Here is a 15,044-nt window from a genome sequence, read left to right as displayed (position 1 = left end):
AAGTTGCATAAAGGCAGTAAAACACTTGGCTTTCTGGGTCACTCCTGTCTTGCTAGCCCACAGGTGAGGTGTCTGGTCTGGAATTTTGAAGGTAGGTCAGGGTACACAGGTTGAAGCAGCACAACAGCTCTGAATGATACTGAATCAGACCAGATGTTACCACCCATGTTTTACTTACCTGGTTATGAGTTTTCACCACAGACAGAAAGCATTCCACAACACTTTTCTATACAGAATCTGACCAGCCCTGCAATGGATGGATGCAAAAGTTACCTTGCACAGCTTCACTGATGAACTGGCAAACTCACCAGTCCATAAATTAACATCTGATTCTCCTAGCTTTAAATCTAGTCACAATCTGATGAGAGTTACCAATAAAATCATCAAGAAAACAGCATTGACCATTGTTTGTTTGGAAGACTGGTCTTTTAGCTAATCACCAAAGGCTGAAGATAATCAAGGACCCTGTGAGTCAAAACCAATGTTTTACATATTTCATGAAAAGAATGACTTTGCTGCTGCCTTTGGCGAGTACAGGATCTCAGTGGCGAATCCGTGGTTGCAGTATAGATCCCATGATAAAGGTATAGCTGGATGAAGTCTGAAGTCATTATTTACAACTCAGGTTACTGAGTTTTAAGACTGATTACTTAAGACTCAGATTACTGACTTAGATTGCTGAGTCGTAAATCATTACTTAAAGCAAACAGCTCCTTCTCATTTGAATATAGCATTTTTTAATTTTTTCTGTCAGAGACTGAACTATGCAAAAGAACTTACAGTGTTTAAAAAAAGCTCTTTATTTTGGTAACTCTGTATGTATCAATGAACTGTGATGTCACCATTTCAGTGTAATAAAAATAGAAATTTAAAAAGTTATAGAAAATAATTTTACTTTGTTTCTCAAGTCCTGTTTAATATTAATCTTAAGTATTTAAAGCAGTAATAATAATTACTTTGTATATATCTAACATTGTAAAAGATCTGCTGAAGAAGGGGATGCCATCACTGTGCAACGATGGAGAGTGGGACTAGGCAGAGGCTGGGTAGCCACTCATCTGTTGACATTTGCCCTAGGTGTGCAGAAAATGCCTTTGTCACTCCTTTCACGGCTTATCTATCACTAAGAGCTGTGACCTAGACATGTCAAGAGCCTAGGTAACTCCAGAACTAGCTTTGTACTATTAACAAGTTGGGAACTATCATCCATATTAAGCTATACCATAACAACTTGTGACCAAAAGCTAGATTCGATACCTTTTTTATGGTACTAAAAGCCTTTGCCGAACAACTGGAGTTTCCTTTTCCCTGTCGCTATGCTATATTATGTCAACCAGCACCCCTTATGTATAATTTACACATATTATGACAATGCAAGTAGGCGAGCTGAAGAAACTTATCATAAGGCTACATGCGCTGTGACTATGCATTAATGTAGGATATAAGGCAGGGGACAAAAGTCATTCTTTGGGATTCCCTTCAGTCAGCCTGAGACCCCATCCTGTTTACTGATCATTGGACAGGTAGTATTTTCTTTCTTTAACCTGTGCTCTTTCTCTTTCTCTCTTTTTTTTCCTCCCCCTCTTATTTACCTTCTTAATTTTTATATCATTATGTATGTTTGATATGTATTGAGTGTTATTAAATTGCTAAAGGGCATTGGATAAAGAAAAATACTATTAAAAATTTGCTTTTGATTTCCTCCATCTGACTTGCCTGACTATTACTGGTCAGTGAAGCATGATGCTCTAAGGGAGAGGGCATTATTGTCTCCCTGCTTGCATTTGCTTGGGAACAGGGCATGACAAACATTGTTCATCTTTGAGGTAGATTTACACTACTGTAAAATATTAGAGTTTTATTGTGAGTTCTATTGAGCTCAGAGGAGTTTTAACAGGTTACTTTAGAAGGGTGGTAGGTGGTAAATTTACAAAGATCATATTAGATCATGAATCAGACTAAAACGTGCACAAAGAGCATGCTTTAATTTATTTTTCTTTTATATTGCAGATGACATCTTATTTATTTTTTATGGGTAGTTTTGGCAACAACAACAAAATCATGGAATATTCCTCAGTGTGGCCTTGTTATTATGTTTAAGAATGTGATGCTCAGCCACCAGCAGAAAGACAATTCTTTTGAAAGTATATTCAACAGCAGTAAAATGGTTTCCCTTCTTTCTGCTTGGAATTTTACCACTTTTACCATTATTTGCTAAGGCTTTTGAATAAAAGTGCAATAAGTTGATTATGCTGTTTTGTGTGCATCCAATTCCCTACTGCTAACACAGAATTCAGTCAGTACCATGTGAACCATTTGTAATTGATATGCACCAATTCCAGGTGAAAAGTTTTCAGTTGTGGTAGTATCACCCTTGCTGTCATAAGGAATAAAGATAGGTCTAGGTTTTATACTTGAAGAAAGTTGACTTGTGGGGCAGTTGTTCAGATTTAGTGTTTTGATTTTATTAATTGCACGGAAGAGGGATCAGCTAAGAAATTTGATTCTAAAACCAGTAGATGGACTTGTCCCCGATTTGCAAAAAGTCAGAAGTCTGAATTCATCTATGCAGTTTTATACATCTTTTTCAAGTCTTATAGCACAGCTATTCTGTATCATAGCAGACAATTCAAGCATTCCTTTAAAAAGAAATAAGTGAGACATATTCTGTAATTCCCTTCGTAATAATAATTAGATAGTTGATTCAAAGCAAATAATATTAGGGATAATGATCTCTATTCCTGTATCATAAAGGCACAAATATTTGCACATTTTGCAATAAAAGAATTTTTAATGTGATAAACATCTGAAAAGTACAGAACAATAACCAATTTGTTAATTTTGAATGCGTATACAAGGAAGTCTTCTATGGTACTCTACAAATCAAACTTCATGTACTGTGTAAATGAGAAAATAAGGTATTGCCTCAAGTAAAGTAAAAACCTAAGGGAGGATCATTTAAAATGGAAGATCTCTTTGAAGTCTTTGAAAGATGGTGAGGGAAAGCAATGTCTGAAACACAGCCCTATGTCACTTGATTTTATATCCCTTCCATTAATTGATTTAAACCACGAGAGTAGAGGAAAGCCATAGATTCTCAGACTGCATTCCCAGTTGCCTTGGCCTCTGAACCTGCAACAGTTTAAATTTTCCCCAGGAAACTACTTCTCCCTGAATCATTTGAGAAGGCATATTTTACACACTTTCCCCTTTGTCAGGACCTGCATTATGACACTTCAACCTTAAAATGATGTTTCTTCAACAGATGATTTTGCAACGCTTTCTTATTAAATCTTTAGCTAGAAGCTTAACAAACAACACTGTACTTTACAAGCCCTATTTACACTAAAGTTAAATAAAACTCCCACTTTTTTCCAGTGCATTTGTTGTTGTCCTAACTCTCCTACGTTTTCTTAAATGATCTTAAGCCAAATTCCACACCTAGAAGCAAAACCAAACAAACAGATTAGCTCATGATATAACTGAAGTTAGGGTGAAGATGAATGGAGGTGAAAATCAGATGTTTAAAGCAGACTTTTAACAAGAATGCAGTTTTTCTTCTGGAAATTGCTCATGCTTAATTTCTGACAATCTCCTGAAGTGAATATTTTTCACTATAAGAGCACTTGTAATTCACACATACTTGAAAATTCATGTTTTGCATGGAACTAAATAATTTGAAAGTTATTGAATTGGAAAATCCTTCAGAGGACATCTGGGAATCTTCAACTTGAAAAACTTTAGAAGCAAGAGTCAACTGCTCAACATATACTCGAGATGATCGTTTTTCAGTGAGAAAGGCTTAGTAGTTGGACACCTTTCTGCTGATGACATCTTGATTTTTAGCTCATATTTTACCTAGGAATGCATTTTCCTTCAATCATTTGCTCTTCAAGGGATGTTTGTAAGTCAGTTAAAGGAAACATAATATTTAGGTTGACAGGCAATTTATATCTGAAATTTCAGCCTTCTCACCACATGTTTGCTGGCTTAGCATGAGAACTATCATTTAAATGCTATAAATATTGAAGTTGTCAATTGCTTAAGATAATAGTGAGATTTTGACAATAGCATTGTCCAAAATGCAGTCCTGGTTCCTTCCTCATAGTTATGCTCCTATTATCTACTCCAGTTTGCTTAGAAATAAAGCAAGCATACTATGGGACTGCATATATCCAAATCCCATTTTAAATCCCAGTGAGTGAGAGTGTAAGCCTGTACACAGGATGCGAGACTTCAACTTGCACCTAAAGTCTCAGTAATTGCTAAAAAGTCAGGTACAGTGTAACAAAGCTAGCTGTTACGTCAACAAAAAAATAAATTAATCTTATATTGTTTCCACTTTAATAACTGATATTACTCTTGTGAATAGAATTAATATTTCACAATTTACACTTCCGTGATCATTTCTCTGTGCACACAGACATGCCTCTTCATTACTACAAGATGCTCAAGCTCATGATAGCCTCATGTAATCCTCTACTTCTGAATATTTAACACTGCCCATGTACATGTATGTGAATTCAAATGCTGTTCAACAAGAAAATTCTATTATTTACTTTTAGAGATAACAGTGTGACAACTGAGGACCAATTGGCCCCTGACTGATTCTCTTGTTCCAGTGCTGGGACAGGGGGAAAGGGAATACCAGAGGTTCGTACAGCAGCTCTGGCAGAAGATGGGTGTACTTGACAAGCAATGGCATTTCATGGAGAATGCTTAAAGCAAATCTACTGAGAGGATATGACATATAATGCCAACAACATAACTTGTATTTTATGACCCACTCCAAAACTTGATGATTTGATAGATTTGTGTTCCAATATTGATAGTATTTTCACCTACCTTTTTCTTTTCCATTCAGTAAACTGAAAAGATTGAACATGAGTTAATACTACTTGCAATATCAAGGCTTACTTATGCCTTCTGAATACCATCCATATATTAATTTATTCTACAACAAATATGCTTTCCCCCCCTCTTTTTAGCCACCTTTGGGGGGAAAACAATAATCTTTGCAAAGAAAAACCAAGTACTTCTGTATTTTCAATTAACAGCCAAGAGAGTTATAGATTTTAATGTAAAGCATATTCAGCACATATTTGACTCAGAAAAAATCCTGTGCTGCAACCACAGATTCTTTCTTTAGTGTTTGAGTACTTCTTTTTAAAAACAAAATTTCTAAAAGCACAATTAACCACAGGAGTCTCTGCTCCTGTTGTTTCTTACTGTCAATCACTTATCTGAGCAGGAAAATTCAAGTAGAATTGACCTGGCTGCCAATATTTATTGGTTACTCCTCAGAAGATGTAAACAAGAGTCAAGAGGTAGTTTTTTCCTTTTGAAGTGTTGATTATAAAACAGGTGTAGCAACTAGTATTTGTAACTATACTATCTTCTCTCTCTGTGATCATTTCTTGTTATTTCTCTGGATTTAAGGATCAAGAAAATCTATTACAGTAAGGAAAAAAAAAATCAATATTAAAGATTATTTTACTTCAGGTTTTACATAGCACACCCAGTACAAGAAAGAAAACAAAATAGTTGGAAACTAGAAAACTTACTTTGAGATATTAAATCACAAAATGTTACTAATACCAGGCATTTAAAACCCAAATGCAAAAGAAACTTTAAGTTTTAGTCTGAAAGAACTTTTAGTTACTCTGCCATTGTTTGAACAGACAAGTAGATACTATAACATGACTATTATATTGCTATTTATATAGTGATGACATCATAAAATTTTGTTGGGTTTGTGTGTGGTGGGGGTTTTGGTAGTGGGGAAGGGTGCTATAGTGGTGGCCTCGGTGAGAAGATTCTCAAAGCTCCCCTGGCTCCAAGTTGGACCTGCCTTTGACCAAGGCCAAGCCAATCAGTGATGTTGGCTGTGCCTCTGTCCTAACGTATTTAAGAAGGGAAACCTGGGAGGAGGAGAAGTGGTGAGGGAAATACCTACGCAAACACCCAAGTCAGTTGAGGGGAGGAAGGAAGGGGGGGGAGGTGAGCTGGAGCAGAGATTCCCCTGCAGCCTGTGGTGAGAGGTCAGGCTGTCCCCCTGTAGCCCATGGAGGGTACAACAGTGGAGCAGATGCCCACCTGCAGCCATGGAGGACCCCACACCGGAGCAGGTGGCTGTGCCCCAAGAACGCCGTGACTCTGAGGGAAGCCCGTGCTGGAGCAGTCTGTTGCTGGGAGGACTACAGCCTGCAGGAGGGACCCACACTGGAGCAGTTCATGAATAGCTGCAGCCTGCGGGAAGGACTCATGCTAGAGAAGTTAATGGAGCACTTCAGTGAGAGGGACCCCACGCTGGAGCAAGGGAAGAGTGGGAGGAGTCCTCCCCCTGAGGAGGAAGGAGCAGCAGAAACAATGGGTGACAGTCTGACCCTGACTGAAGCCCCCATTCCCTGTGCTGCTGAGGGGAAGGAGGTAGAGAAATTGGGAGCAAAGATGAGCCCAGAAAGAAGGGAAGGGTGGGGGAAAGGTGTTTTAAGATGCTATTGTGAGAACACTGTCCTACTGACTGGTACATTAGTGGTGGTGGTGGAGTTTAAATTGGTGTTCTTTCTTCCCCAGTTGAGTTTGTCTTTTGCCCATGACCATAACTGGCAAGTCATCCCTCTTTATCCTTCTCTCCATCCTAGAGTGTTTTATTTTCTCCTCCTCCTTCCTAGGGGGAAGGAGCAAGCGGGCGGCTGTGTGGTGCTCTGTTGCCTTCTGGGCTTACCACAACAAAAATAAAATCTACTTTTCTAAGATTTTCAATCTCCTAAAAAGTACTACTTTATTTGGGATCAATTACTGAATAGATAAAAATGAAAAGTGGCTTTTAAGGGGCTATTCTATCGTCAGAAGTTCTGTCAGTCTCTCAGCCCTTTGAAAATCAAGATGATTTCAAAGCAGAAACTCTTGTGTAAAAGAAGTTTTAATCAAAGAGAAATATTATTCTGGAATCTGAATTATTCCATCTTAAACCATAGAATGGTTTAGGTCGGAAGGGACCTTAAAGATCATCTAGTTCCAACCCCCTGGTGTCACCATGGGCAGGGACATCTTCCACTAGACTAGGTTGCTCAAAGCCCCGTCCAACCTGGCCCCTTTCAGGGAGAGGGCATCCACAGCTTCTCTGTTCCAGTGTCTTAACACTCTCAGAGTAAAGAACTTCCTCTTTATATCCAATATAAACCTACGTCCTTGCCATTTAAAACCATTATAGCTTGTCTTATCCCTACACTCCCTGATGAAGACTCCCTCCCCACCTTTCCTGCAGCCCCCTTTAAGTACTGGAAGGCCGCTATAAGGTCTCCTTGGAGCCTTCTCTTCTCCAGGCTGAACAACCCCAACTCTCTCAGCCTGTCCTCATACAGGAGGTGCTCCAGCCCCCCAACCATCTTTGTGGCCCTCCTTTGGACCCTCTCAAGCAGGTTGATATCCTTCTTATGTTAGGGGCCCCACAGAGCTGGACACAGCACTGCAGGTGGGGTCTCAGGAGAGTGGAGTAGAAGGGAAGAATCCCCTCCCTCTACCCGCTGGCCACACTTCTCTGGATGCAGACCAGGATGTGGTTGGCTTTCTGGGCTGTGAGCGCACATTGCTGGCTCATAGTCAATTTTCCATCCACTAATACCCCCAAGTCCTTCTCCTCAGGGCTGCTCTCAATCCAGTCCTCACCCAGCCTGTATTTGTGCTTGGGATTGCCCTGACCCATGTGCAGGACCTTGCACTTGGCCTTGTTGAACTTCATGAGGTTTGCATGGGCCCACCTCTCAAGTCTGTCCAGGTCCCTCTGGATGGCACATCCCTTCCCTCCAGCATGTCAGCTGCACCACACAGCTTGGTGGTGTCAGCAGACTTGCTGAGGGTGCACTTGATCCCACTGTCCATGTCACCAGCGAAGATGTTAAATAGCACTGGTCCCAACACTGATCCCTGAGGAACACCACTCATCACTGCTCTTGGACATTATGTTGTTAATCGCAACTCTTTGGGTAGGACCATCCAGCCAATTCCTTATCCACTGAGTGGTTTACCATTCAAATCTAAGTCTCACCAATTTAGAGACGAAGATGTTGTGCAGGACAGCATCAAATGCTTTCCACAAGTCCAGGTAGACGACATCACTCGCTCTTCCCTTATCTAACAATGCTGTAACCCTGTCATAGAGGGCCACCAAATGTAACACAACAGCACTGTTATATGGAAAAAACCAAAATTACTCTAAAAATGAAGCTGTGCTGTTTCAGTTCATAAAACAGATATGCCTGGCAAGTTAAATCATGGCGAGCATATACTTTGGTTTGGTGCATGCAGAAGATGATAAAATTGCGTACAGGGCAAAGAAAAGTTTGATCATTATGAATCTAACTTATATCACCTTTTCAGTGAGATGGCTTCTAAACTTGCTTGTCCAAATTATACCCAAATTTGCTTGCACCATATTTTGAAGTGTATTTAAGCAAATTTTTATCAGAATTCACACTTGCAAAATAGATTTAGGAACTGATAAGGAGGCAAGATCTAATTTTTAAAGGTATTTAAGAACTTACTCATCTCTCTGAAGATTCTTCTAAGATTTTCTGAAGTACCAAAGCATTTTAGACCCTTCTGTTGATTTCAGCACCTACTGTCTTCTCACGCCTATAAACAGGAATTTGTTTAAATTATTTTGAATACCTCAGATGAACCTACATCACCAATTCATAAAATTCTGTCCCAAATACAGATGGAATGAAATCTCCTTTTTAGGTCTTTTTAAGATCATTACCAAATATGAAACTCCTTAGAAATTCAAAGGTCATATCTGTTGTGAGTCTCTCAGTTTATACTACCAACACCTTCATTACAGTTAATTAACAATGTATAATACTAATTACACTCATGAGACAAAATTAGTTTGCAGGTGTTGTCTTTCATGTGTTATGTTTCTTAGCTAACCAATAGCGGTGATAGCAATAATTTCTCTATTTGTTTCAAATAAGTTCTGTCTCAAAAATGAGGAGGTTTGGGTTTGTTTGGGGTTTTTTCTTTTCCTTTTTTTTTTTTTTTCTTCTTGTGTTTCTTAGCAGAAAAATCAGTCAAAATCTTCAGATACCCTTCCAGTTCTGTCCAGGCAGTATGGATAAAAATCTTACCAAATCCACAGTGTGGGCTGAATACTCCTAGACTCCAAGGCTAGTCAATGGCAGTTAAATTTTCTTGATAGCAACAGGCTTTTCTTTTCCATATGAAGGCTTGTCAAGAAGATTTACCTAAAGCACATTATGTTATATTGCTCAGTCTTCATACTCGCAGAGCTATTCCTGTGTGTTCTGCTACTTGACTGTTTTGCTTTGCTGAAAACAATCTAACCCTATTTTTGTAGCAATTTAAGGAAATGAGAGATCCCTTTCTGGCCTCCTTGAGACTAATTCATTTATACCATAGGATGAGAATCTACGGACCCAACTCTCTAGATTAACATTTTATTCTGCGTTTTGTCTATAGTCATTGCGATTATCTTAACAGGTCTGAATCAGCATTGGCATCTGCAGGATTCTTCTCTGTTACAGACAACAACAGAGTTAACTAATGGACATTTCACCTTCATTGGGCAAAATATCATTATTCAGAGCATAAATTTTTGGAAGAAAATATAGTATCAAGTAACATCAAGGGTCTCTATGCATTGCCCCTCAGACACTCACCCAGCTTCACGTGAGAACCCCTGTAAAAAGAGTATTTCAGATCCTTATGCAGTGCTGCTTTATTTTTGGCAATGGTGCCATGTGAGCTCTTGGACTGAGTGTGACCTGAATGTGACCACTTTATACAGTTGCACACCCTTAGTTTACCAGTGACAAACCTTCCAAAAAACTGATTATCAGTGATGACACAGAAGAGACTGTACATGAACATTAATGCTTAGCCATATTTCCTTCAGGAAAAACATCCATGAAGCAAGAATACCAGTCAGCGGAGGTAGTCCTACACACCTAAAATACAAAGATACAATAATATGAGAATATTCTACTCATCCACAGCCTCTGTTATTCCTTGCTGTAACAATATTCGAATCTTCTGTGCTACAGTAACATTGTTTCTCCTATCACTGTGACATTTTCCAAGTTGTAGCAGTATTTTGCAGTAAGTTAAATGTAAAAGTTTTATCCTGATATATATTTTTTGACATATAAAGAAAACTATCTATATTTACACTGACATTTAGGCAGTTTAGCAGCTTAGGCACATTTTGGTAGCACCTGAATTTCCTCCCTACTTCTTCCTTCACTTTGATTCTTTACTGTAAAGAGATATTCTGTTACAAAAAATAAAATCTGAAAATGACACATTTTTTTAATCGGGGAATTTCTTTATAGACCAGAATAGCATTTATTCATACACACACAAACCCACACAATATCAGGTGGCTTTAATTCTGCTTTATCATGGATCCTTTAATAATGATATCCATAGATTGTTTCTCTCTTGTTAAACAGTGATCTGTACAGAAGTGAGGATAAGGGTATGGTTACAGGAATAGGCACATCACCCACCCCTTCTGTCCTGCACCGGCCCAGGTTTACAGACCGGGCAGAATATTTTACTGAATAGTTTAAAGCATCCTGTTACCAAGAGATATTTTATAATTTCCCAACCAAAGCACACTGTTACTATTTAAAATTACCTAGCTCTTGCTTCCCGTCAGTCAAGTTGCTTTGAGAGCATCCTTTCTTAGGAAATTATTTTTCCACTTCCCACACTCCACTATGCAAGAACAGGTTCAGCATATACATTTTGTCCACCTGACTCACTCTCCTGTCAAGACTGGCACATCTTAGTCTCCATTATTAATGTCTCTGTGGGCACACCATTGGAAGGTTGCAATTTCATCCACTGGTGCGCCTGTCACACAGCTCAGTCAGCTCAGGTCTCCTCTTGTGAAAGTTCTCCAGCTGAAGGACATGCTTTTAAATCTTATTTTAAAGCAGATGACAAGATTCTGGAAAACAAGATAACCCCTTCATACTGGCATCAATATGGTATACAGACACAAGTGTGCTCTTTCCAGGAACTGACTGTGGCTCTGGACTTAATGTTTAAAAATCTGACAAACAGCTTCAGCAGGACATAGCAGTGCAGAATTATATAAAAATAGTAGAGCCTGAATTAAAAGATAAGGCAGAACTTGTCCATTTGACAAGCTTTAACATTCCTCATGCACAGCCTCTCTATTTTTAAAAAAGCAGCAGTTTAGAACATAAGCACCAGCAGTAGGATTTTTTTCCCCTGTAACTACCTTCTTTTTTTTTTTTTGATAATGTTGGCAGAGCTACAAGAGATACTGCCTTATCAATAAACTGATAGTATATGGATCAGTTCAATACTATTTGTTAAGAACTCAATTTAAATGGAAATATTCTTTTCCTGGTAAAGTGAGCAGAGCTTTTAATTCCCTTATGAAACTGACAGAAATATTACTAAACTATGAATTAGTATTTTCAGTTGCATACAAGAACATGTTTTCTAAATTAATTAAATTTGCTTCTAATAGCCATTCAAGTAGTCATAAGAGGACTAAAACACTACTTTTCTTTCATGCTTTGTCCTTCCTCTAATGGGTTCAAACTTTATTAGCCAGCCTTAGCACTTACAGATTTCTAAATGAAGACTCCAAAGCACAATGGAAATCTGTTCTGAGTCTTGTTTTTTGAGAACAGACACAATGAGAAATAATGGAATCATTACCTGAGTAACTAGGAAAATAAATTATGCTGATGACATACCACAATGGTTGAGGAGAAATACTGAAAGCATTCTCAGACAGCAGAGGTGTATAAAGACTCTGCTCATTTCAGCATCCTTCACTTGAATGTGTAAGGCTGGAAGTGACAGATTCTGAGTTGTTATCTGGGCCAAGTTATGCTAAAACATGACACAGTTCCTAAATTAGAAGCTTAATCAGTTAGTATGCCAGATTCAAACTGATTTGCCAAAAGTCCTCTCAACTCAGGTAATGAGAAACTTTCTGTAACTTGGTTGCTTTTTAATTTTATTACTACAGTGCACTGTAAAGACAATCATCTTCCTCTTGGTTCGATCTGTCATCCAACTTCTTGAATTCCCGCCTGTATCCTGTATCTTAATTGAAAGTTCATTGTCCTACTGGAAGTCCTACATAAATGTTCTGCTTATCACATTTCTAGTAGCTTGTTTCTTCTGCTTTTCTCAATCATCTCTTTAATGTTTTCTGGTTTATTGCATTCTGGAGTTCTGCCTTTTGACTTATACTCTTCCTTGTGTTTGCCATCACAACACAAGCCATGGTCACAAATTTGGACAAAAGTTGCAGAAAAAATACAACTAGCCCTAATCAAAAGTCCTCCCTACCTGTACTAAGAGATCACACGTGGATTCCATGGAGAAATGTCTTGGCTGTGCAGTAAGAAGCAGGACAGAAGCCACAGCAGATGAAATATAAACAAACAGCGTAACCTTTAATAGGCATGCTACAGTTTGAATTATACATACCCATTAGAAACAACCTCTGGTTGTGTGAGTTCTGTGTTAGAATTCATATTTCAGAGCTTTTAATAAAGTTATGAATTTTAATTTAATTTTTTGATCAATTTAAACAGATTTTAAATGATAAAGTTCAAGTTCTAGTTTAAAGAACAGCATGGCTTGATATCACCTAAACCGTAAGATTGTGCATGCATGAATACATGTACATAGTTCAGCTTATCCCTCTTTTTGTGAAATTCACTATTACTTCATTGAATAGATTGTTGCTCACTAAGTTAAGGAAGGGAATATATCAGGCACTAAACTATAATGTGTAATCAGTGGAGAAAAAGGCAAGCATTTTACTTCAGTGTCTGCAAAGTTAGAAGAGTGCAAGAAGAAAGTTTTGTGATGACTAGCTTCTCAAAAGCCAAGGAAATACAGTGTATGCCGCTAGACACACAAGTTGCAAGTGCTTAATCTATTTGTTAAAAGTATCTTTCATACATCGTTCATATTACAAAGATCACGTAACATGAAATGCTGCCAAACTTTAAAAATATTCAAATGACTACATTTTTTAATCACACACGGCTTTTGAAATAGCAGCTTTTGTATGGATTTATGAACTAAATTTCGACTACTTCACTTAAAAATGCTAGACACAAACATTTGAAGCAGAAGTTGAATATGAGGTTATGCATGCTCCCTGCAAGTACATCTGGAAGACTCACAACAAGCCAAGAGTCTAAACTATTTCCTTTGAACTTGATGAGCACAGTACGCTTCAAGGAACACAAGCCATAAAATGGTTTTATACAACAAGTTCCAACCTTTCAATTGCGCACAAAATCAACTGGAAAATGAACTGCAGAGTCAAGGCAACGTTTGATGTGAAATATTACTATCCAGTTAAGTATCAGATCAACCCTTCTCCTCAGCCAGGTCTGTGAGGAGATTGTAACTTTTGCATTCCTGGGGCTCTTCCTCAACTAGGATCAAAGCTCAGATGTGTAAATACAGGTGGGGTGCAGCTATCATTCTGCAGCTCCTGAACAAGTGCTCCTCTCCCCAGTCTCCATTCATAAACAATAAAAAGGAAAAAAAAATGACTCATCAGTTAGAGGCTATAAATTTTTTCTCTGGTCCACGAACAGGAACAATAAACAATGTCCTTTGAGGCTTACCTATGGGCTCAGTGAGAGGGGCTCAGAGTGTTGCAACACAGTTATTTCCCTCACTGCAGCAAACCACAGGGCCCAGAAATGCTACTGCCACCAGTTCTCTCAATTTCATCAACTAGTGAGGTGAAAACCCTCTCCCCTCCTCACCCCTTCCTCGCTTCGGCCTTGGCAACTGCGTGGTTTGTCTCCCAGTTATACAGGAAATGGTTTTAGCGTTAAAAATTCTAGGACATAGGAAATAACTAATATATTTCTATGTGCAATTTACTTAATTACTAGTGTATTGGTTCCTATATAATACCAAAACCTAAGATCATTAAGAGTTACTTCCACAATCTGAAGATGCACGGTGGTGTCAGACTGCCCGAATCACTGATACTAGCAGGAATAATGCAGGTCCCATTTCCTTTCAGTCTTCTTTCCTCTCTCAGGTTAGACTCAAACAGGCTATCTGGTACAATAAGAGGCACATGAACTGTTCAGTGTTTACTTTAAAGAGAAAATATATTTTAGACTTTTAAAAAATATTTTGTGATAAGCATGAAAAAAAATGTCAGAACCATCATTTCAGCTGTATCAACCAAACCACAATGCTCTGTAGTCACTATCTATAAGCATTACATATAGCTAAACGAAAGTCAAATCAATTAGTCATTCAGTAACTATGGAACATGGCATTAAACCAGTCTTCTATCTGAAAACAAGGTCAAAATGAAAAAAATTAAATATACTAATTGCTAGTATCCATCATCTTGGCTGTCATTTTATTTTCATGCCAGATGCAAGACAGCTCAAGTATCAGGTCAGATTGTTGAACTAGCATTTAATCAACATTGAATATTGAATATTGGTTGAAAAAGAAAGTTTTGATATAGATAAAATATAAAAATGTGTCTAGTGCTTAAAAAATGCCATTTTTCACTGTTTACATTTGGAGACACAGGAATTAATGTATTTAAATTATTTTTCCAGATAATTTTTATTAAGAAAATTAAAGAATAAAAATCTGGAAAAAGAGCAGTGAATTTCAGAAAACTGATAATAAAAATAGGGAAAGGAATAAACAGGTAAGTGAAATCTAATAAAGATGTTACTGAGTTCCCTGGTTCCCAACACTGAGCCAAAATCTTACTTGGAAACTCCTAGTCTACCCATATTTTAAAGACTAGCTTTCCTCTAAGTATTGCCAGAGAAAAATTCTTAAAGCAAGCTCAAATATATTCTTAGAACTTCTTAAACAGGCAGAAAAAAATATTTGAAAATAGAATTTTCTCCAAGAAATGCAATTCTTCCACCTTGATCCTACTTTTGTCTTTTCCTTTTGATTATATAGGCAAAAAACATTAACAATCCCCCTCCTTCCCCCCCCCCAATAGAAAT

Source organism: Athene noctua, chromosome 4 (genome assembly GCF_965140245.1).
Source record: "Athene noctua chromosome 4, bAthNoc1.hap1.1, whole genome shotgun sequence".
Taxonomy (NCBI): Eukaryota; Metazoa; Chordata; class Aves; order Strigiformes; family Strigidae; genus Athene; species Athene noctua.
This window is presented reverse-complemented; position numbering follows the sequence as displayed.